Source organism: Oryctolagus cuniculus, chromosome 15 (assembly GCF_964237555.1).
Source record: "Oryctolagus cuniculus chromosome 15, mOryCun1.1, whole genome shotgun sequence".
Taxonomy (NCBI): Eukaryota; Metazoa; Chordata; class Mammalia; order Lagomorpha; family Leporidae; genus Oryctolagus; species Oryctolagus cuniculus.
Window position 1 is genome coordinate 43,361,981 of NC_091446.1, and position 18,825 is coordinate 43,380,805.

General features: G+C 41.7%; 1 protein-coding gene across 11 annotated transcripts in view; it reads left to right on the forward strand.

The window, feature by feature from the left end:
• The window catches only part of SGMS1 (sphingomyelin synthase 1), a 337,794-nt gene that overhangs the window by 87,954 nt on the left and 231,015 nt on the right, over positions 1-18,825 (forward strand). Inside the window, exon 1 of one of the 11 annotated variants that reach the window (XM_070057674.1) lies at positions 7,761-8,029. The exons of 9 other annotated variants lie outside the window; for them this stretch is intronic. The gene's annotated coding sequence lies outside the window, so the exon portion shown is untranslated. Of the gene's footprint in view, positions 1-7,760; positions 8,030-16,500; positions 16,789-18,825 lie in introns of those variants that run through there. One more of the 11 variants, XM_070057672.1, reaches the window with a different exon arrangement.

Here is an 18,825-nt window from a genome sequence, read left to right on the forward strand (position 1 = left end):
GAATACAGAGAATAGGGCAATGGCACAGGGAAGGGAACAGAAGAGAGAGACATTTTGGACATAGAACCCGTTACAGCATGGGTATGGGGTAAGGGAGGAGCCAAAGACAATTTTTTAAAATATAAGCTTTTAATTTTAGAAGTTTCCTTTATAGAAAAATTGTGAGGATAGCACAGAGTTCCTATAATCCCCACGATCAATTTCCCCTACCACTGATGTCTTAAATTGGCATGATAATTTGTCATATCCAGTGATCCAATATTGGCACATTAATATTAGCTCAAGTTATGTGTTATTCAGATTTCCTTAGTTTTCACCTGATGTCCCTGCTCTGTTTAAGGGTCCTACTCAGTATACCATGTTACAGCTGCTTGCCATGTCTCTTTACATTCCTTGACTATGACTGTTTCTCAGGCATTCCTTGTTTGTGATGACCTTGATGGTTTTGAGGAGTACTGCTTGGGGATTTTGCGAGATGTCCCTCAGTTGGGATTGGTCTCATGTTTTTTCCGTGAATAGTCTGGGGTATGAGCTTTTGTGATCGAGGTCACAGAAAGGAATTGCCATTTGCATCACACCTGGTCCTCAAAAAGTTCATGGAAAATGTGTTTTATGAAAAAAAGTAATGCATGGGGTTCAAAAAACTTACCCTTTCTTTTATTTATATTTAAAATATAAAATATTTGTTTGAAAGATAGAGAGACAGGTAGATACAGAGACATCTTCCATCTGCTACTTTACTTCCTAAATGATTGTAACAGTCAGGGTTGGGCCAGGCCAAAGCCAGGATGTGGGAACTCAATCAAGGTCTCTCACAGTTGGGTGGCAGGAACCCAACTACATGAACCATCACTTGCTGCTTCCCAGTGAGCATTAGCAGGAAGCTAGAATCAGGGATACTGCTGGGACTTGAACCCAGACACTCCAATATGAGATGGCAGGCATCCCAAGCACATCCTAATCCCTGTACCAAATACCCACCCTTAAACTTACTTTTTAATTGAATTTCCCCATGAACTTTTTGAAGTGCCCTCATTTCTAGAAATCATATCAACATGACTTGCTATTGATACTGACCTTGATCACGCTGAGATAGTGTTTGTCAGATTTCTTCACTATAAAGTTACTTTATTTCCCTCTTGGAAGGAATCACTATGTGCAGTCAACGTAAGAAATAGGGGATGATGCTGTGCCTCCTAGCACGGAGTCTGTGTAAGGTGAAAGCTGTCAAAGGAGATGGAGGAGCAGTCAGAGAAGCACAGGGTAGGATAGTATTCTGGCATCACAGATTGAGAGGCATATGCAGTTTTGGGTAAAAGAATGGTCAAGTGTGCCATTTTAAGTCAGTGTTCCAGGATGGATAGTGTAGGACTCTTGCGGGAGAGGTTTATCCTAGGCCTGATGAAAGCAGAGCTTTAGGATTAGTTTTCAATCTTCCATAAATGGGATGGGTTGGGGGGGTAGACTTTGCTGTGGCTTCACTAGGAAATCTAGATGTGGGTGCCTGAGGAATGGTAAAGAAAACAGGACTCAAGGGATCAGTAAATTCCCCACCAAGTCCTTCTGTATACATTAAGTTCTTTTGTCAGGGAAACAAAGAGAGGAGTTGGTGATTAAGCAATCTGTTTTCTTACAAACAAACAATAAAATCAAGTAGGTTGTCTTAAGATACCTACTTTGCCTTATTGTGGTTACTAATTTGTGGAGCCTCCTTTTCTTAGAGAATATTAAAACATGAACTTGAGCTCCACCCAGCTTGGAAGGTCATACAATCTAAGTCACTGAAGCCTGAATTTTTTATTTGATTTTTATAGGGTGTCTCCAGTGAGTTTCTCGATTCTTCCTTGTGAACTTCTTGCTTTGCCCTGTTGAGGTGGTGGTTTTATGTTGTTTTTAACAGTGGTGGTACTTGTGAGATCATTCACAGCACAGAGGGGGTCTCTTAAAGCCTCAGTTGTTGCTGTGAATGAGCCTGGGGATACTTATTTATTTTTTATTGGTTGCTGCCATTTTCAGCTTGCCATTTTGTTTGCATATCACTGGGAGGATATACGCTACTGCACGTTAATCTTTGTGCTTTATAGGAGGGGAAGCATATTCACCAAATTAATGGTATGATCTGACCTTTACAAATGGCCCTTTTATTCTTGAAGCTCTTTTGGATACAAACCTCCTGATTCTGGAGTAGAATCTTGTGTCATTTACTGCAGCCAACCTCAGTTGTTGTGACTGGTGCATTTGGTTCAATAGAAACAGTAGAATAAATCTCCTGTGCCTTGTTTGCACATCAGTCTTGGAGAATGAATTAATTTAGTGAAAAAAGCATCCTCATCGTGTGTCCACTGGCGTGTTTCTATAAACCTGAAGTCTCTGTTAAGCTCCTGTCTGAAAAGCAATACCCATTTTGGGATGGAAACAACATTTCATTGAAGAATTCCAAGTTGCTTATTTGTAAAATGAGGCTTAACAATGCCTACCTTTGAAGTTCCTAGTAGGTATAAGGGATGAGAGCAAGCACTGTGTGTTCTAAGCACAATCTGCTTTTAACATGCCATTGATTTTTACTGTAGTGGCTGTGCCTTATGTTTGTTTCTACAGAGTTTATTTAGCAAGAGATTTTTCTGAAGCAGAACCAAGAGCACTGTGGAGCAGAAAGATTATTTGGCCTCCTCCCATGTTGTCCAACCAACAGAATTGGCCACCCCTTTTAGAACTCACTGTTCACGGAAACCTGAGAAGAGTTTTTGGTCATTTCTGAGGATGGTCCCTTGCTCTGTGCTTCTGTGACAGGAGCAGTCTCAGTTATGCTGGGTCCCTGCCCTTTGCTTTAATATTGCACAACTCCCTCTTGAGGCAGGTTAGGAATGATCTCCAGCTGTTTCCATGAAATAGCTGCCTGCAGTCCTCAAATCCAGTTGTGCAGCCTCTTGCTCTGCCAGATATGGTATGCATGCTACCATCCCTTCCTTTGTGCAACAGAGGGCTATGTACGTTTTGCTTCTCTTGTTCCTCTTTCAGGTAGAAGCTGTGAGTAATCCAACCAAACTATTGGTGGCCAACAATCAAAGATGAAAGTAGCTTCACCAGATAGAACACATAAATGGAAATGAGTGGCAAACATGTCTTTTTGAACAAAAGGGGGAGGCGTGCTTAGGGTGGGGCTCATGGCATTTTGGGTCTGAGTTTATAGGACAAATGCTGTGTGCTGCAGGCACTCTCCAAAATTGGTTTGGCCCCTTTTACATACTTTCTGATTGTCCCTCTTAATGTTTTCAGAATGTTTTACTACCTGAAACTGCAGGGTTGCATTTTAGTTTCTTGTTGCACAAAGAATCTGTTTAGTTTTACTTTCTGGAATTGGCAGTTGGAGCTGATAGATTGTATTAACTTTTTAGTAAAAGTTTTTGATTTACATTTTCTGTTAAGCAGAAATGGAATTGAGCAAAAAATGAACTCCTAGTTGCTGCTGCAAATCCTATCTTAGATACAGAAGCAATGCCAGTGGAGTGAAGCAGGCTAACATACTTGCCTCCTCTGAAGCAAGCTTGCGTCATGGTCAGTGTAACATTTGTATATCCGTGAGTATATCAAAAACTGGAAAAGGGAAATTGAAAGAGTAGTTTAGTGTAAGCTTTTTGAAATTCTTGCATAGGTTTTTTTTTTTTTTTTTTTTTTTTTGTGTGTGTGTGTGTGTGTGTGTGTGTGTAGCATGCCTTTCCTATGAACTTTTTGAAGACCCTATTACATATGCAGGAAGACCTTGTTTAGAGCTCTGGCTTTATGATAGTGTCTGTTACAGTGAGCTCTGGTTCATGTGCTCTCTGCCTCTCTGTGCGACTTTGGATACCTTACTTCATCCTTCCTGAAACAGGACATTAAAAGTACTTCAGACAGTTCCTGGTGTTCTGTAGCAGCCTGCTGATGGCATTACATTCTCACATACTATGACAGCTTGTGTGATTAAAACAGTTAAGAAATAAATGATCAGGGGCCGGTTTTGTGGTACCGTGGGTAAAGCTGCCGCCTGTGATGCTGGCATCTCATGTAGGCGAATGCTGTTTTGCTTCTGATACAGCTTCCTGCTAATGTGCCTAGTAAATCAGCAGAGGATGGCCCAAGTGCTTGGGCTTCTGCACTCATGTGGGAGACCCAGGATGGAGCTCCTGGCACCTGGCTTTGGTCTGGCCCAGCTCTGGCCATTGCGGCCATTTGGTTAGTGAACCAGTGGATGGAAGCTCGCTCCCCCCCTCCCCTTTCTTTTTCAAATAAATAAGTAAATCTTTTTTTTTTTTTTTTTAAAGAAATAAATCAGAAGCTACACATCCAAGGGAGTTTTTCTTTCTCAGAGTGATCTCTCTTGGAAAATCAGATTTTTGTAATGCTGCACATAGAGTATGTTTGGGGATGACTTTCCTACGAACACCTTTGGAGGCTGGATAACTAACCACATTTTAAAAATGGCTCTGTAGGAGCTGGTTTTCTATTCCTTGGTGGAATATGGGTTTTAATTTTTTTTCTTTTTTTAATCTCAAGGACATTTAAATAAAAGAAAATGTTTTGGTTTAAAACTTATCTGTGAAGTTCATTCATAAGCAAGGTCATTGGGCCACATTAAGCTGAGTTTTTCATTTTCAATTGCAGTGTATTTTGGGTTTTTGGCTTTTGGGAGTCACTAATTCACATCGACTTCTTGCTAAAGCAGCTGCTCTAAGCCTACTTATTTTGACCTCAAAACCCCATTATCTACCCTGTCTCCTCCGTAAATGGAACATCAGTCACACAGGTTTTATTAAAGGTTTGTTTATTGAAAGACAGATTGACAGAGAGGGAGAAAGCAAGAGAAACAGTGCCAGCAAGCAATATTTCATCCACTGGTTCACTCCCCAGTGGCCGCAGTGGTTAGGGCTGGACCAGGTTGAAGCCAGGAGCCTGGAACTCCATCTGGGTCTCCTACATGGGTGGCAGGGGTCCACGTGTTTGGGCCATCTTCTGCTGCCTTTCCAGACATATTAGCAGGGAGCTGGATCAGAAATGGAGCATCGAGGACTTGAACCAGTGCTCAGATATGGAATGCTGATAGTAGGATGCTGGGTGTCACAAGTGGCAGTTCATCCTGCTGTGCCACAATGCTGGTCCCATCAGCTGCACTTTGTTTCAGGCTTAATTTGGTGTACAGGCCACAATCTCTAGAAGAAACCCCCTTTTTCTAGAATTTACCTGATTATTTTCTGCCTCACTTGTAGATTTGTTTTTTACCCCAAACCCTTGTTCTAGTGGTCTCTAAATTTTAGCAACTAGATATATGCATATGTTAACTAGGTAAGATGTGAGAGTTCATGGAACCTAAGGATTAAGAATTAGGGATAAGTTTATTTTGGCTTGAAATTTTCTCAAACCAATACATACAAAAGGTTTTCAAAAAGTTTATGGAAAATGGATGTATGCTATGAATAAACTATTGATGGACTTCACATTATTTTGCACCAAAATAAACCAGTCTTTTAATTCCATTTTCCCACAGATTTTGAAGTACTTGAGAATATCCACTCATCTTGTGATTTTTATTTTTATTTTTATTTATTTATTTTTAAAGATTTATTTATTTGAAAGAGTTACAGAGAGAGGTAGAGACAGAGAGAGAAGTCTTCCATCTACTGGTTTACTCCCCAGATGGCTGCAATGGCTGGAGCTGCACTGAGCCTAAGCTAGGAGCCAGGAGCTTCCTCCGGGCCTACCACATGGGTGCAGGGGCCCAAGGACTTGGGCCATCTTCTGCTGCTTTCCCAGGCCATAGCAGAGAGCTGGATTAGAAGAACTGGTGCCCATATGGGATGCCAGCGCTTCAGGCCAGGGCGTTCACCCACTGTGCCACAGTGCTGGCTGCTATTATTTTTATTTTATTTTTATTTTTATTTTTATTTTTATTTTTATTTTTTCTTAAATAACTTGATGGAGGGCCAGCCTTTAAGCCTGTTACATGAACGTGTTCAAGTATACTTTCTGTGGTCTCTGCTGTCCTCTTCCTTTTCCACAGTTTGAAGTGATGTGAAAACCAGCCACATAGTTAAGAGTCATTTGTGAGTTGAATTGCCAGCTTTGCTATACACTCATTTTTTCCAGCTGAGCATATTGTAATGGAAAAATCTAAGTTTGTCTTCACACAGTCACTGCTTTGCAAAAAGTCAGCACTTGATCTCCAAGATAATTTGAATGCTAACTTTATTCTGTACGCTCTGGATTGTAGAAGATCAGATGTGGATGCCTAATGTTAAAATTTACCAAGTGTGACATATTGACACTCTGGGTATAAGGGAAGCAGGTTCAAATCTAAGTACTGATAGCAAACCATTGGTCTAAGAAGCAGGTAGATTACATGTGAAAAACAAAACAAGCTGGGAGATTAGAGAAAACTTTTTTCTTTTTACATTTGCCATTACATTACAATAACCAAAAAGCCTGCATGAATGGTTGCTGAAAAACAAACCCAATTAAAAATTAGGACTTTATTGTGTAATATTTTATAGGTACTATATATAGCTGTTATTATTCACATTTATTATATGTGTGTGTGAATACACAATTTCCATATCCCATAAAATTTAAAAAATATTTATATTCATTTTTATATTTAAAGACAGGGAGATAGAGAGCTTCTTTCTGCTGATTCACTCTCCAGTTGCCCACAACAGCCAGGGCTGGGCCAGGCAGAAGGCAGGAGCCTGAAACTCAGTCTGGATCTCCACCTGGGTGGCAGGAACCCAACTACTTGAGTACCTGCTGCCTCCTATGGTGTGCATTAGCAGGAATCCGGATTGGGAACACAGAATAGCTGGGACTTGAACTAGGCATGCTATTAGAGATGCAGGTGTCTCAATCGACATTTTAACCACTGTGCCAAACACCTGCCTCTGCTTGTTTTTAACCTTTTTTAAAAATTTGTTTTATTTGTAGATTCTCATTCTCTTAACTGCTTTTGTTTTTGGTATGGACAAGTATGCATATTTTCTTTTTCAGTTTTTCTTCTTTATCTCAATCTTTCAGATATCCCATAATCTGTTCCTAAACAAATATCCAAGAATTAAATGAGTGGCAGCACTTCAAAACAGCGATTTGTAAATATATAAGCTTAAGATCTTTTTTGAATTTTTAGAAATCATTTTAAGGGAAATAATAAGTGTACTTCCGGCTATTTTTGACCATGGAACCTGGAAGTGTTTGTTTACAAATCTCTTTTATGCCATACAAGTTTTTGAAGAATGAAAAGTGGAAGTTCCAGGGTGTGGCTACCTTCAGTTTTTTTTCCCACAAAAAGGTTTTCTGTGGTTGCTGGAACTTCAAAGCTGTCTTGAGATTCTTATCTTGATGGCAGGGGTGATGGGCAGACAGGTGCTAGTTTTGTGGCACGGCAGGTAAAGCTGCCACCTGCAACTCTGGCATCCCATGTAGGTTCGCGTTTAAGTCCTTCCTGCTCTGTTTTCAATCCAGCTCCCTTCTAATGGCCTCGGAAAAGCAGCAGAAGAGGGCCTAAGTGGTTGGATCCTTGCCACTCATGTGGGAGACCTGGAAGAAGTTCCTGGCTCCTGTGGTCTGGCTCACTCCTAATTATTGCAACCATCTGGAGAGTGAACCAGCAAATGGAAGATTCTCTGTCTCTCTGTCTCTCTCTCTGTTGCTCTGTATATGTCTCTGTCTCTGTAACTCTGACTTTCAAATAAAATTAATCTTTTTTTAAATTTTTATTTATTTTTTTTATTTGACAGAGTTATAGACAGTGAGAGAGACAGAGAGAAAGGTCTTCCTTCTGTTGGTTCATCCCCTAAATGGCCACCATGGCCGGAGCTACGCCGATCCGAAGCCAGGAGCCAGGTGCCTCCTCCTGATCTCCCATGTGGGTGCAGAGCCCAAGGAGCTGGGCCATCCTCTGCTGCCCTCCTGGGCCACAGCAGAGAGCTGGACTGGAAGAGGAGCAACCAGGACTAGAACCATCACCCATAAGGGATGCTGATGCCGCAGGTGGAGGATTAACCAAGTGAGCCATGGCGCCGGCCCCTAAAATAAATCTTTAAAAAGAAGGAAAGGCAATGATTTTTTTCTTTAATTTTTAAAAATTTATTTGACAGGTAGAGTTATAGACAGTGAGAGAGACAGAAAGAAAAGTCTTCCTTCCGTTGGTTCACTCCCCGAATGGCTGCCACAGCCAGAGCTGTGCTGATCCGAAGCCAGGAGCCAGGAGCGTCTTCCTAGTCTCCCATGCGGGTTCAGGGGCCCAAGCGCTTGGGCCATCCTCCACTGCCTTCCCGGGCCACAGCAGAGAGCTGGACTGAAAGAAGGTACAACCTGGACTAGAACCCGGTGCCCATATGGGTTGCCAGCACTGCAGGTGTAGGATTAACCAAGTAAGCCACCGCGCCGGCTCCAAGGCAATGGTTTTTGTTAGTTTTTTGGCAAAGGAGTGAGGTGTATGGCCTCTTTCACTTCCCTACACTAGCATCTTGGTTTTTCCTGTTAAAACTTGTTAGTACCAAAGAATTGGAAACTCGTCTCCAAATCAAAACAACTGCCAAGAGTTCCAGTGCCTTATTCCTAGTAGACTTAGATTTTATCTATCAGAAAGGAGGCTTCAGCTCTAGGAATAAAATAATGGATGAGCCCCATAGTTTGGTTCTAGTCATGATTTCTGGAGGCTCTACTTGGTTCTCTTGGTTGAATTAGAAACAAATTCTTTTCTAAAACGTATCTCAGAGTGGGTGGCAGCCAAGGGCCAGTGTCTCTATTCCATTTTCAGAGATCTTGGCCCATCTCTCCTCTTGTCCCCAAATGAGGCAATTTGCAGTGTCTCTCAGTGCACTTTGAGTGTGGCTCAATGACACAGCAAGCTGGGCTAGGTGTTCACCATTCATACAATCAGAGGGCTTTGGGGAGAGTCACGTTGTGGGCAGAACTCTGGAATATAAAATTAATACTCCTGATGAGGATGTTAAGATGTTTAAGATGTTACATTTTCAAACAAAGATGAGATTATGTCATTCATTTTACCATTCTTCACAAGACAGGAAAGTGCAGTAATCTTCAAGGAATATTTTCATTCAGAAGAGTTTCATGATTGCCTGAGTTAAATTGCCATCAGAGAAGGAATTTTAGTAAGTGCTATAGTTGAGAAAATCGGAGACTTAGCTGATAATAGCTCTGTTGGATTTCATCTTTATATGTGTATATTACAAAATTTAACTAGAATTGGAAAACAGAAGATAAAGATTTTGTGGTTTTGATCTTATCGTTTTCTATGCCTGAAATCCCCAGATTTTCAACTTGCTTCTTTCTGAAGCTCTTTAACCCTGATTGGTCCAGTTGCCTTGGAAAGTTTCCAACTGAATGTGTCGTAAGCACTTCAGTCAGGGTGTGTCTTGGTTTCTCGCCATTCTGCCACTTCCTGTATTCTTCACTGAATAAAGTTTACTGCCAACAAGAAGTGTCTCAGATCACTGACTAGCTCGGTGTCGCCCTCCAGGTCTGGTCACTTTGCACATTCGCTGGGACTCCTTATGTGTCTTCCTTATGAAATGCAAATCTGCTAATTACTTCCTTCCCACAAAACACCCAAACAGGAAACAAGTAAATGTTCAACACCCAGCCTTTCCAGGACTCCCCATGATCTCAAGTTGAAGTCGGGGTTTCATACCTCAATGTCTCCCGTGATCTGGTGGTTTTGCCCACTCATCCCAACCCTCCTGTTCTCTTCCCTCTCTGTGATCTAGCATAGAGGGTTAGTCTCACTTCCTTATAGCATTCATTTCTTCTTTCTTTTCTCCTTTTTCACATTTTGGTGACTTATGTTCTTTGTCCAGTTCCTTCTTAAGTCTCATTTTGTTGGGAAAACCTTAGGTTAGAATCACCTTATCACAACATATCTACCTCCTTCATAGTTCTACTGGCATATTCCTAGTGCCTAGGACACAAGAGACACTTAATCATATTTATTGGGAGAGAGAATGAAAGTAATGCAATTTATGAATAATATACATGCTGCTAAATACTCTGGGAGGTGGCATATCTAGCACAAATGGGTCATAGGTGTCACTGCTAGTCTCCCAGCACACCCTTTCCATGTCTGGCTTTCCTGTTGTGCTTAGACAGCTGTTTCTGATCTATTGGTCTATCTGAACTGGCACGTGGCATGAATCCTATTTGCCAGTTCTAATCTAGCAGAAAAAGACATAGCCTTCCAGATGTTGAGGTTCTTGTGTTATACATTGCATAAATTCTTTATGCTTTAGTTTTTCTGTTACTGCAGTGCAAATCTCCCAATGGTAAGATAGGCTTTCACAAGGATAAAGTAATAAATATTGAAAGATTGGCAAAGGTTATCTAAACATAAGGTTGTATAATTACATTCAATGTGCTTTGACATAAATAATCATCTTGTGATCAGGTACTCTTATGGAGCTAAAATGCAAATCTTACATATGCATAAATGTGAATTTTAGTTGCATAGGCTTATGGATTCAGGAACCTTAAATCAGGGATTCTAATTTTCTTTCAGAATTAGATTGCTTTCTTGTTTTCATTTGACTTTTACTTGATACTTATTTTTATAGGGAAGAATCCACTTCTAGGAGATAGAATATAAAATGCCAACCAGCTGCAACAAGTTTTTTATTTAGTTTACTGTCACTCTGTGGCAGTGTTCCACAAAGTACACACATGGGTCACCTTTATCAGGAACTGCAGCTTTCTGCCCCCACAACTTACAGGAATGGACTTTCTGAGGTCCAGAAATCTGTATTTTAAACAAGTGCTTTCCCGCGTGGGAGTCTTAGAGGAGGCTCCTGGCTCCTGACTCCTGGCCTTGGATCGGCTCAGCTCTGACCACTGCAGCCATTTGGGGAGTGAACCAGTGGATGGAAGACTTCTCTCTCTCTGCCTCTGTCTCTATGTAACTCTGCCTTTCAAATAAATAAGTAAATAAATAAATACTTAAAAAAAAGATGCTCTGTGCTTTCCATAAATTCCAGAAATTTGTGACCCAGGGCTCACATAACATCTAGCATATAGTACATCCATCCATAATCCATTTTGATCACAGTCCATAACAGATGGCGCCTGCACTGACCTTTGCAGTCTCACCTGAGCACAAAGTCTTCATCAGAAAACATACCACTGCCAACACTGTACAATAAAAGGTGATGATATTGATTGTGACTAAAGTTAAAAACAGTCAATGACCTTATTCAACTACAGTGCAGAAGATCAACAAGGGGCATTGTTCCTGAGGCTTAAACACACTAGCTTTCCGGGAACAACGGCCCTTTGACCATAGCTGACGTGGCTGGAAAGGAACTGCTGACCTCCTTGGTCTGGCAGTGAACAGACAGTTGTGTGGAGAAGCCCAGCAGAGCTGGACAGCAGTGCCCAGCACCTCCACCAGCGCTATCATTGTTCTCCTGCCCTGCTGGGATGTCCAAGGTACAAGTAGAAGACTTGTGCTAGTTGAAGGGACAGGAACAATGACAGGGTTCTGAAAGTTGGCATTACCATTTGTCAGGCATATGCTGCTAGTGAGTCAGGGCTTTGCTGGTATTGGCTCTTGCAAGTAGTATAAAGCAGGGGAAGTCCAGGGTGTTGATGAGAAAGCATTTCACAGCAAACTGCAACCCTGGACTTGACGCCGGAGGGAGGTTCCAGTAACCTGTTCCTGTTCAAATCAAAGCTTGCTTTGTTTCTCCAGGTCTCCTTTGACCACTTTGTGATGCTTGCTGCTTGCACCTCACAATTCATCTCTGGATTAATACCGTGTGCTGTAATCTCCTGAATGTTAATTCTGTTTCACCAAGTAGAAACAGAGAAGGAGGATGTCAACCCTCCTCTGCTGTTTGGAAATGTGTGGGGACATGTCTGGTGGTCATGATGATGATGAGAAGGGTGTGTGTGTGTGTGTGTGTGTGCGCGCACATTTCATTTTCTGGAGGGTAAGGCACCGTCCCACACAGTGAAGGGGTTATTCTATCCAGAATGCTGGTGGCACTTGCAGTGAAAAACAATCAAGCTCTTTGGGCATGTCTCTGTCTTGTCCGATGCCTCCTTGATAGTAGACCAGATATTTAATATGCAGAGTTTGTGTGGCTTTCTAGATGCAGTGTGACATTACTTATGTGCAGGCAAGGTAAACAAGTGGTTGAAGGCATCTTACTGGATGACTTTGGTGCTCCGACAGTCATGGTACAGTCCTGTTGGATTCTACTTTGCAGCTTCACTCTTCCTGGTGGCAAAATGTTGACAAGTTATGACAAGTGGATAATCCTGACCTGTTACTGTTCCATTCAGGAAACACTCCTAATTCAAAAAATAACACAGCTGTGTCACCCTCTGGCACTGTGATTCCACAAAAGACAGGGTGATGCTAAGTAAAATTGTTAGTATCATGAAAGAGGTGAGGAACAAGAACTTCAGTGTTGTTTGCTGACACCAACCTAGCTTGTCATTCTTAGTGGTAGGAGGGTTTGAGAGATGGAGGAGCAAGTTTCAAACTCTCAGACTTTTTGGAAGAAAAGGTTTCTTTGTTCATGGACCAGAAAGCTACTGTGGGGAGAAAAGAGGTTTCAACTAAGGATCAGACAAGATTGGTAGAAGGTCCCAGATAATTATCGATTCATATCATTCAGTTGGGGACACTAGAGGTATGAGAGCTGGATGAACAATTAGGAAGAAGAAAGAATGAATAGATAAGAAAGGCTTTAGCTCTTAAAGGATTTACATTTTACATTAAGTCAGATAGCCTGGGCTGTAGGATTTGAGTAACTTGAAATGCTTGTAATAATTTGGTAACAGTAAAGGCAACAGAAACAGATTGGGAAAACTTAGCCAAAAGGCATTTGCAAGAAATGCAAATACTGAAGTGACTTTGAGAACACTGTGCCCTGGAAGGTCTGGAATGAACAGATGAGAAACAACGTGAGCCTTTGACTCAGTGAGCCTACTTCTAGGTGTAGTTTCCAAGGAAATACTTAGAGAGATTTAGCTCTGAGATTGCTCAGTGAGCATGATTTGAACTGAACATTGGAAGCAACTCAGATGGCCTCCAAAAGGGTTTGGATCAGTGTGTTATGATTCATCAAAATGTTGGAATATTGTGTAACTGTGAAAATGATGTTGAAGAAAGTATTGGCATGGGACAAAATGTATGAAAAATAGGCTATGATACGACATACAAGGTTAACATTTTCATAAGGAAGCTATATAAACTTGATGAGGGGGCTGGAAAGGCATAAATCAAAATGTTCCCCTGGATTATCTTTGAGTGGTGCAATTCCAGGTAATGTTTTTCTTCTTAGGGTTTAGTATTTATAGTGCTTCCCATGAGCATGTATAATTATTCTTGTAATGAAAACAAAGCAGTTTAATATACTAAATAAAGATATGATCTAATGTATTAAAAGGCGCTTTGTCAATCTTTTACTCCAAATATTCTTGATAAATCTAATCCTTTTAGGTAAAAATAATTAAAAATTAAGTGATTTTAAATCTGAATATTCCTGGTAGTGGGTATTCAGTATTAGTCCTTCACATTTTGTTCTGGATGAGTTAGTGTTGGCACAGAGGAAGTCAGTGTTTTCATTACAAAGAATGAATGTAGGTGGGAGAAGAACTTGGGTCAATTAAGGGATAGGAAGAAGCGCTATCAATATACTTAAGAGAAATGTTTAAAAAAAACTAAGTCCAATATGGTAGTACTAACTGAATTTTCCTGTTTTGAAACTCTGCCTAGGAAATTTTCTACCAGAAGATCATATACTCATGTCTCTGTGTGGCTGCAGAACAGCCCCCAAGCCTGGGACTGGCTCCCTTGTGTCCACAGTGAACAGGTCTAGAGGCATGAGAGCATCCAGGTGCTAGAGCTGACTTTCAGAAGGCGGGTTTTCAGCCTAAGGCCTAGGCTATGATACAGGGCTGTATCAATGGGTCAGCTTGTGAAGAATTTAGGTCTTATTCTATGTAAACTCAAAGCAGCACTTCTCAGAATTGGCTATGGGACATTCTTCTTATGAGATGGCTCCATGAGCAAAAACAAAAAAAGGGGGTGGGTTAGGACAAAGAGATTTATGAGAAGGTATAGGTCAGCGTGTCCTGCTGCTTCCATGTTCCGTGCACATCCCACAGTATGTGTGTTAGGGCTCCAGAAGTCTTGATTTAAAAGACGTATTTTGAATTTAGATTGACCCTGGGTTTTCTAAATTAGTTAGCCAAGGAAAACATTAATTTTCATGTAAGGACTTTTATTCTTGAGGTGAAGATGGATGTTCTCCAGTGTGAGTATCGAGTGGCCTTTTGTTGGGAATTTAGAGCTGAGAGTTTCAGGTACACTCCAGGGTGAGGCACCAGAGAAATGCAGGATTGGATCTTCACTTCCACATGAGGAATACTCACCGTTTTGGAAGCATAATAAAGGGGGCCTGAATTTGCATAGTAGTAAGCATCTGTTTGCTTGATCATCAACTTACGGAGACTGGTTGTGGCCTAGGATTCTGTTTTTGTTAGAAAAAAAAAAAAACTCAAATGGCAAATGTTTGCAAGAAATACATAAAAATTTTAATCTCTTTTCCTCCCTCTTCTATTGTTGCTTTAATAATATTTATTACTATCTAAAACTCTCTGCTTCCTGAAGTGTTATTAATACAACAAGGGGTGGGGTACAGGATTTCCAACTCACTTCCTCTTGGGAAGAATAGGGCGAGGCCATTGGTAATGCGCTGCAGATGAAGGGTCCTGGCTGATGCATCCCATCCCATGCTGCCTGTCTGCTCCCAATGCTGGAGGAGCAGTTTTGTGAGCCAGCCTTGACTCCCTACCCATCTCCCCTTGCCTACAGGCACTGCAGTGTGCCTGGGCTTACCAGAAAATCATGCCTAGAGCTGATGTTCGCAGGTTGCTTTCTCTGGCTGCCCTGATTCTGCTGGGGCTGTGACACAGAAGCGACTAAGTATAGGGAGGTAATTCTGAGTTAAGACTTCATCCAACTACATTGTAGGTTTCCAAACTTAGGAGCCCAGGAATATAGAAAGCCAATGTAAAGAGAGATTTTCAGTTAAAAAAAATTTTGTTTGGGCTTCAGATTTTAAAACAACTAGTTATTGAACAGTTAGATAACTTTGCATTTTTGTAGTGCAGTGATAAACAGTGTTCTTATTTTTTTTTCTTAAGATAAATTAAAACTGGAGCTAAGTAAAATGGTTGGAACATTTTAAGGCTCTTGATACATAATGACAAATTATGTTGTTATTTCTTATTTTTGTTAGCATTAAGCACTCTAAAGTGCTTATTTATAGGAAAAATATCAATTGCTTGGTTCAATTTATGTTTTCCCTGATACTAGATGACATTCAGCTTATGTTAGGCCACTCTATACCAGCTACTGTATTTTGAATATTTTTAGTTATATAAATCGTAATTGTGAATATACCTGATAAAAGATTTAAACAGGTGGTGTTTGGCCTAGTGGTTAAGATGCAAGTTAGGACACTAGCATCCCACATCAGAATACCTGGGTTTGATTCCCCACCTCTGGAACAGCCTTCTGTTCCAGTTTCCTGCTGTTGTTGACCCTGAGAAGCAGGGCTGCTAACTCAGGTTGCTAGGTTCCTCCCATGTGGGGGATCTGGACTGAGCTCTCAGCTTTGGCCTCCTAGTCATTGTGGACATTTGAAACAGTGTTTGGGAGCTTTCTGTGTGTGACTGTCAAAAATAAAAAATGATCTCCACACTTTGAATTGTCTTCTGTACATAATTGTGTGTGTGTGTGTGCATGTGTGTAAATATACAATTTTGTAAGAATTTAAAAAGTTACATTCTGTGTATTTTTAGGGGCATTTTATGGTTTTTAAAAATTTTTAATTTATGTCTTTCTAAAATACATGACTCTCCTGGTTTGCACCGGGTGCTTAGGATATCATCTTAACCAGTGTACCATTGTTCATTTAATGCATGTGTTAACTATTTCTACTTTGCTTATTCATGTGTGTGTATATATGTTTAATGTTATATCTTACTTGTTTTTTTCTATTCAAGTGTTAGTTTCTTTTTTTTTTTTTTTTTTTTTTTTTTTGACAGGCAGAGTGGATAGAGAGAGAGAGACAGAGAGAAAGGTTTTCCTTTTGCCGTTGGTTCACCCTCCAATGGCCGCCATGGCTGGCGCGCTGTGGCCGGCGCACTGCGCTGATCCTATGGCAGGAGCCAGGTGCTTCTCCTGGTCTCCCATGGGGTGCAGGGCCCAAGGACTTGGGCCATCCTCCACTGCACTCCCTGGCCACAGCAGAGAGCTGGGCTGGAAGAGGGGCAACCGGGACAGAATCCGGTGCCCCGACCGGTACTAGAACCTGGTGTGCCGGTGCCGCAGGCGGAGGATTAACCTATTGAGCCGCGTTGCCGGCCAAGTGTTAGTTTCTAAAATAGATTTATATATTCTCTTGTATAATACTGAATTGCCTTTTTTTTTTTTTTTTTTGACAGGCAGAGTTAGACAGTGAGAGAGACAGAGACAAAGATCTTTCTTCCGTTGGTTCACTCCCCAAATGGCCGCCACAGCTGGCGCGCTGCACCAATCCGAAGCCAGGAGCCAGGAGCGTCTTCCTGGTCTCCCATGCGGGTTCAGGGGCCCAAGCACTTGGGCCATCCTCCACTGCCTTCCCGGGCCATAGCAGAGTGCTGGACTAGAAGAGGAGCAACCAGGACAGAATCCAGCGCCCCAACCAGGACTAGAACCCGGTGTGCCGGCGCCGCAGGCGGAGGATTAGCCAAGTGAGCTGCGGCGCTGGCCATGAATTGCTTCTTTTCCTTGTACATAATTATAGAATTGTGTAAGCGTGTATGTATCCATTTATGAATAATAAATCTTAGAAAGGTTCTGAAGAGATAAAGCAAAATACTGTATTTTTTTTAAAAGATTTATTTATTTATTTGAAATTCAGAGTTACATAGAGGGAGGAGAGGCAGGGAGAGACAGAGGTCTTCCATCTGATGGTTCATTCCCCAGTTGGCTGCAATGGCCAGAGCTGCGCTGAACTGAAGCCAGGAGCCAGAAGCTTCCTCTGGGTCTCCCACATGGGTGCAGGGGCCCAAGGACCTGGGCCATCTTCCACTGCTTTCCCAGGCCACAGCAGAGAGCTAGACTGGAAGTGGAGCAGCCAGGACATGAACTGGGGCCCATATGGGATGCTGGCTCTGCAGGCCAGGGCGTTAACCCTCTGCTCCAGGGCGTTAACCCGCTGCGCCACAGCGCCAGCCCCGCAAAATAATGTATGTTAACAGTTGATAATGCAAATAAGATTCGTGAAAAAAAGACTTATTTCTCATTTTTTAAATTCATAAATTAAAATGGAGGTGATTAGCAAATGTATTTGTTCACTGTCTTTTCAGAGAGCCTGGGACACCTGGGTCCCATATTGTAGTGCCTGGGTTTGGGTCCTGGCTTCATTTCCCATTCTAGCTTCCTCCTAATGTACAACTTGGGAGGCAGCTTAAGTACTTGGGTCTCTGCTGTCCATGTGGAAGACCCAGATTCAGTTCTGGGCTCCAGCTTTGGCCTGGCCCAGCCCTGGCTCTTATGGGCATTTGGGGAGTGAGTGAACTAATTGTAGGTCTCTGTCTCTTTTCTCTGTGCCTCTGCTTGTCAAATGCATATACATATATATATATATATATATATACACACACACACACACATATGCATGCATATATATATATGCATATATTGCTCTGACACACACACACACACATATGTAAGTAGCCTATAATTCTCTACTGACCAATATTTTTGAGTACTTTTGAATAACTGTATGGAAAACTAGAGCAAAGTGTCATTGTTATTAAAGTAAAAAAAAATCACATCTTAACACAACTTTGACTTACAGGAAAACTCATTAATCTACTATTTATATCATAATTTAAAAAAATAGGGGTGGATGTTTGGCCTAGTGGTTAAGATGCCTGCATGCCATATCAGTGCCTGGGTTTGGTAACTCTAGCTCTTGACTCCAGCTTCCTGCTAATTTAAACTCTGGAAAGCAGTAGTGATGGTTCCAGGCTTTGGTGTCAAGCCTGCCTTGCTGTCTTGAGCATTTGGGGAATGAATCAGCAAATGGGAGCTCTCTTCTTTCTTTGTCTCTCTGCCTCTCAAATAAATTAATTAAGACCTAAAGTAAAATAAAGAATTTTTGGATGAATCATTTTGGTCAAGGATTGCAGTATTTCTGCTCTTAGAAAAAGTAAATGGAGGCCGGTGCCGTGGCTCACTAGGCTAATCCTCCACCTGCAGCACCGGCACCCCGGGTTCTAGTCCCGGTCGGGGCGCCGGATTCTGTCCTGGTTGCTCCTCTTCCAGTCCAGCTCTCTGCTGTGGCCCGGGAGTGCAGTGGAGGATGGCCCAGGTCCTTGGGCCCCTGCACCCGTGTGGGAGATTGGGAGGAAGCACCTGGCTCCTGGCTTCGGATCAGCACAGCAAGCTGGCCGCAACACGCTGGCTGTAGCGGCCACTTGGGCACTTGGGGGGTGAACCAATGGCAAAAGGAAGACCTTTCTCTCTGTCTCTCTCTCTCACTGTCTAACTCTGCCTGTCAAAAAAAAAAAAAAAAAAAAAAAAAAGAGTTTGCTCAAAATAGAAGAACATTTAAAAGTAGCCTTTTTTATGATTATGTATTACTAGATTGCTTTTCATAAAGATCAATATTTTATCCTTTGGATCAATGTGTTTCCTATCTCATTTATTTGTGGGCATAATGTGTATACTCCACAAACTAGGAGCTTTAAACTGTTTAAACTGTCTTGCTGTGACTGTTG